The sequence below is a fragment of the Cynocephalus volans genome, chromosome 14 (assembly GCF_027409185.1).
Source record: "Cynocephalus volans isolate mCynVol1 chromosome 14, mCynVol1.pri, whole genome shotgun sequence".
NCBI lineage: Eukaryota > Metazoa > Chordata > Mammalia > Dermoptera > Cynocephalidae > Cynocephalus > Cynocephalus volans.
This window is the reverse complement of record NC_084473.1, coordinates 66,221,395-66,239,807: the sequence shown is the minus strand read 5'-3', so window position 1 is coordinate 66,239,807 and position 18,413 is coordinate 66,221,395. Positions and strand designations below refer to the sequence as shown.

General features: G+C 39.6%; 1 protein-coding gene and 1 pseudogene across 11 annotated transcripts in view; one reads left to right on the top strand and one right to left on the bottom strand.

Moving 5' to 3' along the window:
* AAK1 (AP2 associated kinase 1) overlaps window positions 1-18,413 on the top strand; it is a 174,897-nt gene that overhangs the window by 42,739 nt on the left and 113,745 nt on the right. The gene's annotated exons all lie outside the window — the stretch shown is intronic.
* On the bottom strand, window positions 17,559-17,677 carry LOC134363483 (5S ribosomal RNA; annotated as a pseudogene).

Genomic DNA, 18,413 nt, shown 5'->3' with positions numbered 1-18,413 from the left:
TTTTTTTAAAATTTGAAATAATATCATCTTTTTTAGTGTGCTTAGTTTATGTGAGGCACAGTGATTAGAACCCAGATCTTCACAGCTCCAAAGTCCTTGCATATCACATTTGTCATTGCAGCCCACATCAAAGGAGGAAGGCCAGTCTTGGAACCCTGAGTCTCCATGGTCAGAAGGTTTTCAGAGGCCTGTTCTGTCACTCATCTTGTCTTCTTTTTTTTTTCTTTTTTAAGTTAAATTTATTATTTTGAAATAATTTCAGAGTTATATAAACAGTTGAAAAATAATACAAAAAAATCTCATATACTCTACACCCAGATTCACCACAGGCTAATATTTTGCTACATTTGCTTTATTGTTCAATCTATAATCACATATTTTTTTCTGAACTGTTTGAAAGTCAGTTACATAATATGTAATATTCCTTCACTCCTAAATACTTCAGTGCAAATTTCCTAAAAATAAATAAATAAATAAAAAACACAGTACAGTTGTCAAAATCAGGATATTAACTTTGATATAAGACTGTTATCTAATTAGTCATATTTTACCAGTTCTCTTATTAATGTTCTTTATAGCAAAAGAAAAACATTTCCCCCAGTCTAGGATCTAATCCAGGATCAAACATTGTATTTAGTTGTGATATCTTTTAAATCTCCTTTAATCTGGAACAGCTCCTTAATCTTGCTTTGTCTTTAATGACCTTGATATTTTTATATACTGCAGGCTGGTTCCTTTTTATAAGATGTCCCTTGATTTGAGCGAGTCTGTTGTTTCCCATGCTTGGATTCAGGGAATGTGTTTTTTGCTGGAATACCATAGTGATATATCCTTTTCAGTGCATCATATCAAGAGCCACATGATGTCTGTTTGTTCCATCACTGGTGATTGACTTTAATCACCTAGTGAAGTGGTATCTACTAGGCTTCTCCACTATGAAGTTACTATTTTACTTGGTAATTAATAAGTATTTCTTGGGGTGGTACTTTGTGACTGTATAAATATCCTGTTCCTCATCAAACTTTCACTCGCTAATGTTAGCGTGCATCATATCTTTTGAGGCAACAAACTGGGATGCTCGAAGTGAATACAGACTATACCCCTTGGAGCTAAAGGGAAGCCAAGAGAAATTCAGTCTATTAGGCAGGTCAGCCACATTTTTTTTTTAACCCACTACCTATGCTCGTTGGATTTTGTCTTTGTATATGTTAATTAAACTTTAGTCACACTCTTGAGATTTGTGATCAGCTGTCACTTGTAACCTTTGGGCTCCTGGTTTGGTCACGTAGGGCCCAAGATGGATCCACCAGTTTATTCTGGTCACAGGCACCCATTGGGTCTTTGACCTATGGCTCTGTTCTATCTTTGACCCTTTGATTCCTTGTCTTTGCTTCTAAGATGCTGTCAGCTGGAGTCGGAGTAAACTGTCTCTATGTTGAATGACTTGTGAAAAAGCATTGCTCCTGGCTACCAGGCCCATCCATCTAAGCAGATAACTGTCTATTGAACCCAGTTACATATCCTGTCCTGTGCTAAGGCTGCAGTTGTATGAGTTACAGAAGCTAGTTTTTAATATGTGGGAGAGTCCAATATTATATATAATATGAAGAAATTTTAAAAATACCAAGTGGTATATAATTAGTTGCCAGTTCTTATAATTAGGTGCTATAGAAGTTAAAGACAGGAGAGATGAGTGAAGCAAAGAATACGTAAGGAAAATCGGGTGGGAAAATGAGCCTTGAATGATAGGTTGGTAGGGATGTTGTGAGTAAAGGCACACAGGTGAGAATGTGCAGCCTCCACACAAGGATAGGAATCTATCTTTTGAGCATATGGCTCAACCAGAAGCTGAGAGTAGGGTGGTGAGGCAGAGTAGTGAGACTACCCTTTGGCTAACAGATTCTAGGACCAGGAACATTAAGTAAGCCACATGCTACTGTCTATGTGCTACTTACTTTGCTGGCCTTCACAGTGGACATGTCTCTGCTGCTGGTTCTTGGTCACAGTGCCATTCAGCTTTTTAGTTGAACTAGAGGTTGGATGGCATATTGAAACAAAGAAGGTTGGTTTCTTTGGGTCAGTATTGGTTCAGGGAAACTGCTCTCCCCCACCTCCTTACTTTCCTTGTTTGACAAGTTACCTTGCCCTTCTTTCTTTAGAGCACAGTTTCTCAGCATTTTTGAGTTGCTGGCCTCAAGAGGGTCCTTTTGGGAAAGCTGGTGACTTATGTTTATGAGACATCAATGAGGTGAGGTGCCATAGTAATGGGACATGGTAAAGTCTCATTTCTTCAGTGGTCACATTCCTGGCAGTAGTAACCCTGAAAACATGGCTCTCCACTGTGGTGTCACCATATACCTCTATGCATGTTGTTAAGTATAAAGCACAAAATTTTAAATCATTTATTTTGCAATGCATTCATATAAATAAAACTAAGGTTATCCCCACTATAACATGTTTCTCCCTCAAATTTTGATAAATTTTCTTGAGTGCCAGAGAATGGTGTGAGGTACAGCTCTCACCCTCAGGAGTCACACACAGCCTGTGGGATCCTCCTGCTCGAGCTAGAGCCCTCATGTGAGCTCCTTGAATGGCCATGAGTGGATGCCCTATTTGTGATATCGTTGGGCATGTGTGTCTTGGTGGAGAAGAGTTGAATGGCTGTGCTAAATAAAACATAGCTGTGAATTTAGAAATATACCACTCCCTTCCCTTTCCCAAAGAAAAATATTTGGGTGGCAGAAATTTCTCACAGAAGCCCATTGTAACTTGTACCTTAGGAGAGACCCTATGCCTTCCCTCAGTCTTTTTATTCTTTCTTTTTTGTTAATGAGTTCTTAAACTTTTGGTTTACTACTAAATGTAAAGCAATAAATTAAAATGGAGAAAGACACCATCTTGATAATAGTGAAAAATGACAAGAGCCACTGAGGTAAAAGACATAAGTGTAAAAGCTAAAGCATTGCAGTCTGGAGCTACTTAATGGGTGAGGGAAGTAGCATTACACACTGCAGTAGCTCCTGGGAGCATCCCAGTGTTGAGTACAACAAGGTAATTAGTATTTGTAATGACTTCTCCTGTTGACGATAAAAGGTGGAATTTTATCCAGTGTACAATTTGGAATAACCAGGTGTGAATAATAGCTTATTTTGAAAACTTTCACTGCAGCTAAATCATGTTAATTGTAAATATTCAGAAACATAAAATAAAAAATATAAAAAACAGCTCATATCTTATCACTCATAGATGTAACTATTTTTAGTATGTTAGTATTTAGTTTTCCAGCATTTTTCTATGTATTTATATATAAATATACAACAAAATATATTTACATACCATGTAAAACACAAACTGTATATTAGTGTATATTTATACCAAATTTAGGTATGAGAAGTTGAAGCCTGCTTTTTCTTTGTAAAAATTTTTTAAAAAAAATTTTGTGTTAAAAAAAACAATAAAAAATTTACCCTCAACCATTTTTAAATGTACAGTATTAACTATGGTCACATTGTGAAGCCTGCTTTTTTCACTCAACAATATGTTGTAAACATTTTCCCATATCATTGAGTATAGATAGATGTTCATTTTTAAGCCTGCATGGATATACCATAATCTAGTTAGTCAACTTCGTATTGTTGGATATTTAGGTTTCCAACTTTGGTTATTAGCACTGCATAAAGCATCTTTAAGTATACATACCTCTACATTTCATTAGGATAAAGTCCCAGAAGAATTGTTGGATCAATGGATGTGTACTTTCTGAAGGCTTCCAATGTATATTGTAAAATTGAACTTCTACCACCTTTATAAAGTGTGCATTTCACTGTATTCCTGGCAGTATTTGGTGTGTAATTCTTTTAAATTAATGTTTATTAATTCAGTCTTTAATACAAAACTTGCAAACAGGGCAGAACATTTTTGTTTTACCTACGTGATCTTGATGGACGTTTGAGTTTGTGACCCCTAACTGAAAGTGTTAGTGGATCTAGAGTTTGTTTTGGTATTTGGGTGATATGGGGAATTGACTTGAATTTTTTCCCTAAATGATTAGTTAGCAGTCCCAACAATTTTTATTGGATAATTCCTACATATATTAATGTCTTACATGTTCCTGAGGTCTTTGCATTTCCCTCTCTGTTCTTATAACAATAACATTTTATACTTTTGTATCTAAATTATATATTTTTAAATTTTAATATCTGGTAAGACTAGCTTCTCCCACATGTCCTCATTCCCCCACCCAACCCCCCATCTTGACTATTCTATTCCAGTGCATCTATTTTTTTTACCCTAGATTAAATTTAGAATAATTTCATCCAAAACCAGAAGAAACCCATTGAAATTTTAGTAGCATGTTATGTTTTCATATTCATTCAGTTCAAAATACTTTCTAATTTCCCTTTTGTGTGTGTGTGTGTGTGTGTGTGTGTGTGTGTTTGTGTGTGTGTGTGTGTTTTGGCAGCTGGCCCAATACAGGGATCCAAACCCTTGACTTTGGTATTATAACACCATGCTGTATCCAGCTGAGCTAACAGGCCAGCCCTTCCAATTTCCCTTTGATTTCATCTTTGACCCATGAGTTATTTAGAAGTGTTTGTTTGTTTGTTTGTTTGTTTATTTAATTTATTTATACAGTTTAATTGAGCAAAGAAAAAAGTGTTTTATTTAGTTTCCAAATATTTGAGCATTTCCCCAGAGATCTGTTACTGATTTCTAATTTAATTCCATTTAAGATCATTATAGTCAAAGACATGCTTTGTAGGATTTAAATTTATTGAGAATTGTTTTATGGCCTTGAATATACTACATCTTGGGCACTTGAAAAGAATGTGTATTTTGCTCTTAAGTGGAATGTTCTGTGAATGGCAGTTGGATCAAGTTAGTTGATAGTGTTGTTCAAGTCTTCTATATCCTTACTGATTTTTTGTTTACTTAGTCTATCAATTATTGAGAAAGGGGAATCTTCTACTATTATATATTTGTCTATTTCTTGTTGCAGTTTTAGTTTTTGCTTCATGTATTTTGAAGCTCTGTGCATAGACATTTAGGATTGTTACGTCCTCTTGATGAATTGACCCTTTTATCATTATGAAATGACCTTGTTATATTCTTTGCTCTGAAAGCTATTTTGATATTAATATAGTCATTCCAACTTTCTTTTGATTAATGTTAGCATGGCATGTCTTTTTCCAACCTTTTACTTTAACCTGTTCATATTTTTTTAAAGTGAGTTTCTTATAGGCAACATATAGTGGGATCTTTATTTGTCATCCAGTCTGACAATCTCTACATTTTAATTAGGGTGTTTAGTATGTACTTGTTTCTTCTCTCTGGCTGCTGTTACACATTATGTTTTTTGAGATTCATCCATGATGGTTTTATTAGTGTGGAGGTAGTTCATACCACCTGTTGCTAGTTAATATTCCATTGTATAGATATCCCACAATTTTTTTACGCACTCATCTTTTGAAGGACCATTGAATTTTTTCACTTTTGGCTGTTAATCTTCTTGTCCAAGCCTTTGTGTGAACATTTGTTTCATTTCTCTAGGAGTGGAATTGCTGGGTGGTAATGCTAGTTGGTGTATGTTTAACTTTGGAAAAATAGTTCCTTACTAGTTCCTTACAAAGTTGTACAATTTTACATTCCTGCCAGAGTTGTACGAAACTTTTTGTTGCCCTACATTCTCGCCAAACTCTTGGATTGTCAGCCTTTTTAATTTTGGAAAGATATTTATAGCTTTATTTATATGAAATGTTGATTTTATAACTAGCTTTCTTAACTCTCATTAGTTATTTTTTAGCTGATTGTCTTGGATTTTCCACGTAGACAATTACATTATCTGTAAGTAATGAGAATTTTATCTGAACATTTTCAGTATTTCTCTCTTTTGTTTTCTGGCTAAATTTCATTGGCTTATACTTTCAGGATAGGTATAACATATTTGAAAACAGCATTCATCAGAATAATTAAAATCAAAATAGGTTGGCATTCTTTGAAAGGGTCAGCTGAAAAACTCAAAACAACTCATTCTTCAGTGATGTGCTGTGAATGAAGCTGTTACTGTTAGCAAGTTATTAGTTAAGTATCTGTATGTTCATAATTAATCAAATAGTGTCACAATTTACTTGTTCATGTTTTTCATTGTAAACACAGTTCACAGTCTTGTTCTTATTCACACCACTTCATGAATCCAGTGTTCCACTTCTTTAGAGAGCAGTACATAGGCTGTCAACAATTAAATACAAACTTCTAGAGATTAAGTGGATTCTGTCAAGTCTGTCCCCATGGAGGTTCAGAAGTGCCTTTAATCCTTAAAAACACTTTTATGTACCTATTTATGATACGTGTCGTAGAAATTCTAGGATGGCTTTTTTAAAAAGGTATATATTCTTATAAATAGTTACCACCTGCTTGTCATCAGGTATGGCTTTACGTGATACTGAGATATGTGTGTGATAGATCTTGGCCTACAGCAGGGTTTTCCAACCTTGACACTATTGATATTTAGGGCTGGATAATTCTTTGTTGCAGGGGGCTGTCCTGTGCATTGTGGGAAGTTAGCATCCCTGGCTTCTACCCACTTGATGCCAGTAGGACCCCTTGTCTCCCAAGTTGTGACAACCAAATATGTCTCCAGATATTGCCAGATGACCTCTAGGGGGCAAAACTGACCTCTGTTATGAAGCAGTGGGATTATAGATCTTGAAGTGGGTTTAGGCAGTACCCAGTGAGAAACACTGGCATGACAGGAGATCAGTCCATTAGCTGAGTGGAATATCCTGGTAGAACATTTCTTGAGAATTGTATTCTAGTCTAGAGATTGGAGAAACTGCGAATTTGGAGAGATAGTTTTCCTTTTGTTGCAGTTTGTGGATTCCATAGGTCACTTGGTTCCTCTGCCTTACTTCCCTGTCTTCTCTTATTGACCCCCATGTGGAATAGAAGAACCAGGACATGGTAACTAGAAGTTATTAACAAAAATGTTAGGAAAATTGTCAGCAGATCCCTTGGTGACATCTTGCCCCAACTTTCCAATTTAAGCTACATTAGACTGTCCGTTAGACTGGCCTTTGTGGTTTGAAGTAGAGAACCAACTCTAACCCCTGTGGCTCCAGAATAAAGTGATATATAAGTCATTTACAGATACTTCTTCCTGAAACATAGTCTTATTTCTCCTGCCCTGGTTCACTGTGGGTTGTAGGAATGATAGTTCCATACCTTGGTGGCATATGATAAACCTCTTAGGTGGGAGCAAATTGGTGTTGTGGATGATTAGTACACCTTACTGGTTTTGATTGATTTCTAATTATTTCATTCTCCAATTGATCCTGGTAACATAGGGTGCTAACCTGGGCTTCATTTTCTGCTTTGCTCCTGTGACCTTTTGAATTGAGTTCCTTATCCATTTTATGCCTTAAATCTATGTATTTTTCAAAGTCATTGAGAATGACTGCATGATATTTATAATTTTAACTCCTTAACTATAGATATTCTAACTACAGTTTAAGTAAATTCTGCGTACAATCTGGATATACAAAATGGATTTGCCTTTTCAAATCTTACCAGTCCTTCAGAATCCATCTGAAATCTGTTCCAAAAAACCTTTTTCTACCATTTCCAATTATCATTCATTTTTCCATAGCAGGTATTATATGCAGGCTTATTTTCTTTCTCATTGTTTCATGTCTTATCTAACAAAAGTGTGTTTTTTGGGAGGTAGGAGGGGGGATTGGAGGAGATGTCACATTTTTATGCTACGTTAAATCCCCTTTATGCTTTATCTCATTTGATCTTCCTACTAGGTTTAAGATTGTTAGGATAGATATAATGATTCCTGTTTTACAACTGTGAAAATGGAGCTTTGGAGAAATTGAGATTTTTCTAGTTAATAGGTGGTGTTGAGCCAAGGTCAGTTAGGTATTGTAATTCCTAACTAGAGAAATTCTGCAAACCTAAAAATTGTCACTGATTTGCCCCAAATCTGCAGTGTGCAGAATCTTAGTGTTGCCCGTTAAAGTACTGAGACATTTAAGCCTGCTATATTAAGTAGGCTGTGTACAAGGTTAGTGGGGATGGCTTATGCTGAATCACTCCTGCTCTGGCTCTGTCCTCCAGGAAGGATAGGCACTGCAAAATGGCATTCTGGGGGTGGGTATACAGACTCTGATCATACAACAGTGTCTCTGTATAGCCTTCTTGGAACACGTGCCTCTCTCCTGTTCTCAAGCACCTTTGCTCACCAAAGTCCCTGATGTCCTTTGCTTTAATCTGTAGCATTTCTGCTACTACTGATAGAGCTTTGTGATAATGCCAGTTAAACCTGGCTGTTTTGGGAGCAGGTTCCAGTCTGCCTCTTTTTCTCCTTTATGATGTTCACTAAAGTGACTGGGAAGTTAATGTGCCTCGTCCAGCATGGAGACTGCAGAGAATGGCATGGTGCTGGCATACGAGGACAGAGCCTTGTTTTTAGTTCAGCTCACAGAATGGTGGGTGAAGATCCTAGCTTGTTTTCATATGTGGCTTCCATCGTGGCTTCATGTGTGGCTTCCTTGTACACACTGAGCAGAGCCATACAGAGGTCTTTTGAATTATTCCCCTGGCCTGGCAGAGCTAGCTTCTGTAGATTATTTTATCAGAACCAGTTGGACAATGTTTTCTGTTTATCATCCTGCTTGGCTTTATTCTGTGGAGATAAATTGGAAGCTACCTTGAAACAAAGTAGGGGCTGCTAACTTCCCTTTGTCTGAACTATCTACTCCACGTAGTTATGTGTACCTGAACAGTTGAGGTAGGTCTGTGTAAGGATTTCTCTTTGTTTTCAGGACACTAATTTCAGCTTCTCGGACCCAACAGTCCTCTACCTTCTTTTAGTTGCAGTATAGCATCTATTCTGTTCATAGCCCCTAAGGCTTCTTCCTGCCGATCTTTCTAGGTTTTGACTCCACCTCAGTGTTTGACTCCTACCCAGTTTCAGAGTCCAATAATTGTATTTTCAGTTTTCTTCAGTGTATACTCCGCTGCTTGTCTAGAGTCTATTTGGTTTATTTTCTGAATTTGAACCATCTCCACCTAGTGCTAACTTGTTGCCTGGTCTAAGGACTATTCAACTTCTGTCCAATCTATCACATCTCTGCTCCTGACTCTGACTGAGGGACTCAGTGAAAACCCTGATTTCTCATCTGTTCTCTGTCCTTTGACCCCAGCCAACACTACTAATGGCTTTGTGATCAGGCTGTGAAGAAGACTGACTTTGTGTGAACCATATGAGCACATTGTTTATATGTCTCTCGAGACTGATTCTACCTTTTCTAAAAAAGGCAACGGAAGTTGTTTGAAAGTCAGAGGTTGCCTTTTTGGTAGCAGTTCTTTCATTTATTATGTTGGAGAATCCAGATTGAGCTCTTTACAAAATATTCTCCCATATACTGTATTGAGGTAGTCCCAGCAATAGTAAACCTTGCTCCACAGATCAGATGTGCCATTTGATAAAAATAAATAATATAGAAGGCTGTTTAATGGAAACATCGTAAAAAACTGCATGGGGGGTGGGGGGGAAGCATGTAGCTGTGGTAGCAAGTATAAAACAAATGTAAGAACCAAGGAGTAACAAAATTACACAGTTAGCTCTGCACCCAGGGATGGTTTCAGATACACTCAGATGCCGCAGGCACCCAAGACTAGGCCTGCTTTAACTATTCAGAGGGTATGATTTCTGGATACTTCCATCACCTGAAGCCATCTATGCTGATAACAAACCATTAATTATAGCATCTAGAGAGTAATTAGTTAAGAAGAGGAGGGGTTTACTCTTCCTTCTTAATATAGGGATGGGAAACATGTCCATGACGAGTGGAGCATATCATATATCAGCAAGAGTTCCCATAACCAGAGTTTTTCTGAGGGCTGCATTTAATGTCAGACACCCATGACTTAGGAAAGAAGGGGTGAGGGGAGATGGGGATAAGCATTTGTTGAGTGCTTCTGTGTTTGCATATTTGCTAGGTGCTTTATGATGCTATCTCATGTTATCTTCATAACACCTCTGTGAAGTAAGTGATGGTTGCTGAGGTCACATTACTACAGAGTGTTTGCATTGGGATTTGAACCCTAATCTAACTCCAAAGCCTTGCTCCCTAGAAATGAGGCAGGTTTGCTTTTAGGAAATGAAGGCTGCTGGTTTGAGAGAAAGGCAGGAGATATGGAAGAAAGACTCAGCTCCAACTTCCCTGTTTAATAAAGATAGCTGCATTCAAAAGCCTGGTGTGGTTTGTGGTCAAGATGGTGGAATAGATGGTCCCCAGTGTCACTCCCTCCCACAAATCAAACAATTTGAAACTATTAAAAAGCAGTGATAGCCAAACTGGGGCCGCTAGAGCTCAGGGGAAGAGGAGGAGAGACCTATGGAGTTCATGAAGGCAGGAGAAACCACGATGAGAGAAAGGACTGCTCCCACCGTTTCGAGTATTGGCTGCTTCAAGGCTGGAGCTGGTGAGCACACTGAGCAAGAGCTGGCAAAAGCTGCAGCTTTGCCCTTCATATGAAGTTGGTTGGAGGGGGCAGGGGAGAAGAGGACCTTGGTGGCCCCCAGGCCAGCAAGACCACTAACTGGGTTCCTGGGGACCCACATAGGAGCAAGGAGCCAGAGACAACAGAAAAAAGGAGCCACTCGGAGGCCAGTGAGTCATCAGAAGGGACCTGTGCATGGCCTGTCCCATGGGAAGTGCTTGGAGTACATGTGGTGGGGGAGAAGGGCCCATGAGGAGAACAATGGGGCACAGAATGGATAGCTGATCTGTCCTTCAGTCAGCACAGGACCACTCAGTGGAGACTGGTCAGGAATATAGAACTGCAGGGAGTGCAGTTTACTGAAAAGACTCAGGCACAGACAAGAGTTTCCGCCCAACCCAAGTGTAACTGGACCTCACAAGACCTGGAAGTACATACAAGGTCAACAGTTAAAACCTGAGCTGCACAAAAATTCTTCCCCAGGGAATCAGCAGCAAAGCAGCAATTTAGCTCAACTACAGGGCTCAAGTGCTGGTCCCCAGGGGAAGTTCTCCCCTTTTAGAAGTAAGCAAAGGACAATAAATTAGTTCCAGTGCAGAATTTAAGTGGTGGGAACGGCAGATAATCCAACACAGAACTGAAAGAAAACACAAAACACCCAGATCAGAGACAACATTTGATATTAACCAGTAAAGGTCTAATGCCACCAAAGAATGCCTATAAAACCTAGAAGGACTGGAAGCCATCTGGGCTCCCACGCCAGGGTCAGGAGAGGGCCGTGGGCCTCAGCCAAGCCCCCGCAATGATCACACCCAGCCTACTGATGACTACCAGGCTGCTTCTGGAAGTGCTCTAGGCTCCTGAGTTGGGGCTGTAGGGGTCCTATGGCCTCAGCCACGCCGCCAACATCTGTAACCAACCCAGTGATGACCATCAGGCTACAGCTGGTAGCACCCCAGGCTCCTGAGCCGGGTGGTGGGTTGAGGGCCTCAGCCACGCCTCCTGACATCTGAAACCAGCCCAGTGACGACCATGGAGTCGCTACCAGAAAAACCCTGGGATCCTGAGCCAGGGCAGTGGGAGTGCTGAGGGCTTCAGCCACCCTCCCCTGGCATCTCCATGCAGCCCAGTAGCAACCAAGCCACCTCTGGAAGCCCCCTGGTCTCCCCTGCTAGAATGACGAGGATTCTGCATGCCTTGACCGTGACCCCCACTTATACTTCCTCCTACCCTATTTCCCTCCCCTTTCCACTCTCCCCCTCCCCCCAACTGCTCTGCAACATCTTAGAATGTAAAAAATATATATATGTTAATAAATAAATAAATTTTTTTTAAAAAGGCATCGTGCATTGGTTCTCACCACCAGCTGTCTGTTGGATTTAAAAACAAACAAACAAACAAACTTGCCACCCTAAAGATCTTGAATCTTAGTGGGTTTCAGATGGGGGACTGGGACATTTATCTTTAAAAGCTTTTCCTGATATACTTTTAGGATTGAGAAACTGTCTACGTGTAAGGAACAATGGAATAAATGTAAGCCCTTGAGTAACCCTAGAGATAATATTTCCAACCCTTTGTGATGTATGAGAGGAAACTGAGGCCCAAAAAGCTCAGAAGGCAGACAGTCCTTCATTTAGTACTTACCTAGCATTGGCTGTTGTTCTAGGTGATTCAGAAAATACTTTTCCTGCCTTTGAGGAGTTTTTTGTCTAAGGTCACATAGTTGTTTAATGCAAAGCCACAATTGTAACTAGGTTTCCCCACTTCTTTTGTATTTTTAAGTACTTTGAATATTATCATTGCCAGGCCCTCTTTGAGATCCCCCAAGCTGTGTAAAATGTTCCTCTTAACACTGTGGTAAGTCGCCTGCAAGGCCCATGGCTTCCCCATGCCAGAAGTCTCCTGCCTGCCTTTCTGCCTCATTACCAGCTTGGTATTCAACCACCCACTTTGCCTTAGGTTCACAGGCCCACAGCTTTTCAGTTGACTGCTTTGTTCTCAGTTATTTTTTAAGCATCTTACCTGGAAAAGGCCTGAAAAGCTGCACAATGATTATTTTTGAAATGCAGTGCTTGGACAAAGCCTGCCCCACTGGTGGTCACCCTGATCTCTTTGCTATACTTTTTAATGAGTTCACAATCTCAGTTCATCCCACAGTGTTTTTTTTAGACTGTGTATTTTTCAGAGTTTTTCCCATACCCCTCAGGACAGTGATGTGCAGAGGGCAGGGAGCATCTCCCACCAATCAGGAAGAGGATCATGCTGGGAGGGACGTGTTGTTTGCCTACCACTGTGCTAGGCCCCTTACACACACACACACACACACACACACACACACACACACACACACACACACACACACACACACACACACACACACACACACACACACACACACACACACACACACACACACACACACACACACACACACACACACACACACACACACACACACACACACACACACACACACACACACACACACACACACACACACACACACTTTTTAGTGCTTCTCAGTGACCGTGGGGGAGAAAGTTTCAACATCTGCAAAATGTGGATAATAACAGGCTTACAGAAGTTAAGTTTTGTTGTTAGAAATTAAATCCTAGAACAGTGTGTTTGTTGTACTGCATGCCGCATCATGTGTAAAGTTTTGATCTGTTGTAAACATACTTTTTGAGTAAGTGACTCTTAAATTTTCAGGAGGTTTTAGAACTCAAGGCTTGGCTTTAACAATGTAGGAGAGATGTAGGACTTGGGACAGGACTCTAGAGAGGGTAGCATCAGGTATTGCAGTCTGAGAATTACAGTGAAGGCAGGCACCAATCTCCAAGGATTGAATTTTCAGCTTTGTTCAGTATACACTCTGCTGCTTGTCTGGACTCTGGTTTATTTCCTGACTTTGAACCATCTCCACCTAGTGCTAACTTGTTGCTTGGTCTAAGGGCTATTCTTCTCCTATCCAATCTAACACATCTCTACTCCCGACTCTGACCTAGGGATTCAGTGAAAACCCTGATTTCTCATCTGTACTCTGTTCTTTGATCCCAGCCAACACTACTAATGGCTTTGTGATCAGTCTATGAAGAAGACTGACTTTGTGTGAACCATATGAGCACATTGTTTATATGTCTCTCGAGACTGATTCTACCTTTTCTAAAAAAGGCAACGGAAGTTGTTTGAAAGTCAGAGGTTGCCTTTTTGGTAGCAGTTCTTTCATTGATTCTGTTGGAGAATCCAGATTGAGCTCTTTACAAAATATTCTCCCACATACTGTATTGAGGTAGTCCCAGCAATAGTAAACCTTGCTCTACAGATCAGATGTGCCATTTGATAAAAATAAATAATATAGAAGGCTGTTTTATGGAAACATCATAAAAACCTGCATGCAGGGGGAGAGGGATGCATATAGCTGGAGCCCCTTGGAACCAGGGGCCCTCACAGCCATTGTACCAGGCCAGTGTTAGAATTTGGAAAATTCAGGGTAACCAAAGCATAGATGTTAAGGAGAGGTCCTTAGGGAGCCAGGAGTGGCATGGAGGGATGGACTTCCAGCTCATTAATATCTCCCATTATATATTATGTCAACTGGAGACCACTAATCTCTCCTTTTAATAGAATAATCTCTTTTAATCCTAAATTATAGCTTGAATTTTTATGTACCTTTTTTTAAAAAAAAATAACACTTATCTGGGCCTCTGTTTTTGAACCTACAAACTGATAATTTAGGTTTATTGTAATGAGGAAATGAGAACATATATGTGGATGACTTTTGTAAACTGTAGATTATCCATACAGATATCAGGTATGAGACCCAGGGCTCTCTAAATACTAACAAATTAGTAAGAATGGCAGTTTAGATGTTGAGTGAAGGGAACAGTGATTTTTTTAGAGTGTGGGTAACTGCAGGAGAAGCAAGAGCAGAGTGGGGAAACTGCTTTGGGAGTGGGGTGGAAGGCTTTAGGTTTCTTGGGGGGTAAAATGAGGTCTCTGAGTGCCTGGGGTTGGAGGTTGAGGGAGATGAAAGATGAAACCTGATTTGATGCTGACCTGGGGTCTTACTACGAGCAGCTGCTGCCTCTTTGCATTTGGACACTTCCTTGTGCAGTCTTTAGCTCAATGGCACGTTGCTGCGAACTGACGTGACACCTAAATGTAATGTAGTATCCCTTAGGAATCAAATCATGTGATGTAACATTTATACATGAGTCCTGTAACAAAACTAGTGCATCTGGGGATTGGCCTGAGTCTGTGTGACAAGTTGGGAAACCAAGGCACCCAGGGAAAAAGTTACCAGTACAAGCCTGGACTACTCAAAACTGAAGCTAAAAGCAACCTTCTGACTTATTTCTTCTACATTATCTCACCCTGTTTCTTTTCTTTTATCAAAACATGGTGTTACCATGTTCCCAAGAGCAAATTATATTAAAGTAACCACAGTATAAAGCTCATCAACCCAGAGCCTCAGAGTGAAGTGTAGAGAAGCTGGTTAGAAAAGAGGTATTACATAATGACCTAATTATGAGGCCTGCCATCTGCTTAGGAGTCATGCCTGCCTGGTTAGGATTCCCTGATTGTGTTTTTCAAGGAGGGTGCTGGATTGTTAAGGGAACAGTGGGTGTGTGTGTGTTTGTTAGGTAAACTACACTAGAAACATCAACTGCCTTTCTTGAAGGAGGTTGGTAGGTTGTGGGGGGAGGGCGATGAAGCAGCCTTTGAGGGCTCCTAAGCAGATGTTACCTGTTTGCATAGAGAGCAGTGTAGAAGGTTAATTATTCTGTAGAAGAGGCTCCAGTATTAGGCAGGGGTGGTCAGGTGAAGATGGCCATCTGAATATGGTTGAGACCCCAGGTCTACCTGCAAAACCAACTGAGGCATTTTTTTCCATTCAGGAGAAAAGAACGAAAAATCCGTTTTTTTTTTAAAGTGGGTGTTTTGTATTATGGAAGAAGATTTATATCTTGAAAAAATGGGACTAAGCAACTTATAATTGAAACACAAACCATCATGCTCCGGGTTACTGATAAATTGCCTCTGAAACGACTTGGGGCCAAGAATGAGATGAAAAAAATCATACTTACATCAAGAAGGTGGCAGGAAGAGAATGTGTCTTTGGACCTTCGACTGGATATTGCGCTAAGGCTGAAAGGGGTCTTTGGACTGTCAGCCATGAGGCTGAGACCCAGGAGGTTATCTACACACTGCTTGTACTGTAGATATCAAACTTTCTAAACACTCTTTTAGAAAATCTTTTATAGAAGATCTCTTTGTCTTCAGGTTTTGAAAATGTGCCTATCTCAGGAAAACCAGAGAGTGATTGGAGCAGTAGAGTGAACATCCCCAAGGAAGTAATGTTTTGCCAATTCGTGCCCCTATTCCCCACCTACCAGAGAGCTACTTTTTAAAAATTTATTTCCTTCTGCTGCTCAGTATAAAAGCAGTGTTGTCTTTTGAAGAACTAGTTAATTCAGATTCCTGTATAGAATTCAGGAGGTTGTTTGGTGTGTTTCATATTCCTAAAGAATCACCAAAATGTGTCAGATACCCAGCTGCAAAGGTCAGGGATTTTTCTGTCTCTTTAATCCAGTGCCACACTTTTATTTTATAGATAAGGAAACAGGCCCAGAGAAATGTACTGGCTTGCTCAGGGTCATAACTTGTCGTTTGTAGAAGTTGGATCAGAATTGGGTCTTCTTACTCCTGGCTCATTGTTCTGTCTATAGCAATTTGTTTGAAATGTTGCCGGGAGTTTTGTGGCAGTGTCAGTCACACATGATTATGGCAGGTGTGTAACTGCACAGTCATGGATAAAACCCTGTGGGGGTTATGTGGGGCTCTCATTGGTGGATTACCTTCTAGCTGCAAGTCCTTAGGGCCCCACAGAAGAGTTTTGAGACGCTAGACATCAGCATTCTTTTCTGTAAGTTTGCAAAGACAGTGAGCAGAACATTTTATCTCCATGACTGAGTCTGCCTCTTCTCTTTCCTTTGTCTGTAATTTCTTGTTGGACCCTGTTTGTAAAACAACTATGGGCTAACCTTTGTCTTTCTCCTGAAATTCCTAACATTCAAATTTTAGTTTGAGCAGACATCTGGCAAAGAGCTTTCTCTGTAGGATCGTGAATAGCCATTTAAAATGTGTGTTATGATATTTTTCCCCAGTGGCAAGTCTTTTTTTTTTTTAAGCTAGTCAAGTGTGGTTGTGGGGGGAGACAATGTTAAATCAGCTTAACAGCAGGTCTTTTTAGGAGAACAAGAATTTGCAAAGTCATTAGCTTCCTTCCCCAGGCATACAGAGCCAGCAGGATCACCACCTCTCCCACCCCCAAACCTTTGGTAGGGTTTATTTAATTTAGTCACACAAACACATAGATTTTTAATATGGAGAGATACTCTGATTCTATTCAATGTGTTCTCAGTATACTGCAGTTTTTACTTTTTATTTCAGAGAGATCTGAAATATCTCATACTGGGGCAGCAGTTCCCCAAACTGGCAGATGATCTGTGTTGTCTGGAGGCTTTTAAAAAAATAGATCCCAGGGCCCCACTCAGGCCTGCTGAATCAGACTCTTTATCAACATTTAGCTATTTACTAAGTACTTTATCAGTGATGTAATATGTACTTTGTATATTGGATACTTAATATGTGGCTAATAAATTCACTAGAGTCTATTGAGAGGACAAAAGATTTTGGTTTTTTTTGAAAAAACACTTAGTGCATTATATTCAGTGTGGCTTTGTAAGGTGAATCTATTTTTTTCCTGCAGTAAGAATGAATAGTGAAAAGTATTCTGTAAATATGTTTGAAAATGGCCCATTTGAAAATAGACTAGCTCACCTGAAGAGTACCAAATGAGATCCGCTAAATTGCAGAAAGATATTTAATTCAAGGCTTTAAAAAAGAAAGTAATATAAAAATATACATTTATGGTAAACAGGTTGAAAATTAACATGAATAAAACACTTTTGGGGTTAATAATAAATTGTTTTTATTAATTTATTTGTTAACTCACTATCTTTTTTTTTTAATTTTTAATTTTTTGAATCCTACAGCAACCGGTATTCCCAGTCAGTCTCCCATCCAAGTACTAACTAGGCCTGACCCTGCTTAGCTTCTAAGATCAGATGAGACTGGGTACTTTCAAGGTGGTATGGCCATAGACAGCATCTTCTAAAAATTTGATTATTAAAAAAATGTAATCCTTTATATGCATCTGGCTGTCCTTGGGCAGGAACTGATCATTATTTTGCACATAGACTGAATATAGAAAAAAGATACATACTCTGCCTGAAAAATGTAGGACAGTAATGTGTAAAGCCTTCATAGAGTTTTTCTGATTTGGTCTTCTAGTTTTATAGATGGGGAAGCTGAGACCCAGTGAGGGGAAATGAGTTGATTCAAATGTATTAATCAAGACTGTCTGTGGGCACATAACAGTATCTACTTAAAGTAGCCGAAATAAAAGGGAAATGTGGAAAAGATAAGGGGGGAGATATCTCTCATGGAACCTAGGAGTAAGAGTACTGCTGACACTTGGCAAGGGTCTGAAATTAGGAAGAAGAAAGCTAGCAGGAATTTCTCTTTTTGTCTCTTTCTCATCTTCTTTTTTCCTGCTCCTGCTTTGGTCTTCTCTTTCTCTGAAGATGGACTTTCTCTGTTCACCCATTGATATGGCTCAGTATAATTGATGTACTGCTCCCATTTATGCTTTCCATAGTTCAAGTTGCCTACCCAGACTTATACCAAATTCCACTTTTCCAGGAGAGAGGATCTGAATTGCCTTGGGTTAGATGTCCATGGTGGTTGCATCAACTCTGGCAAGGATGGGGTGAGGATATTATTTAGTACAAACATGACTGGTGGGGGAGAGGGAATGTCCACAGAAAGGTGAATCACTC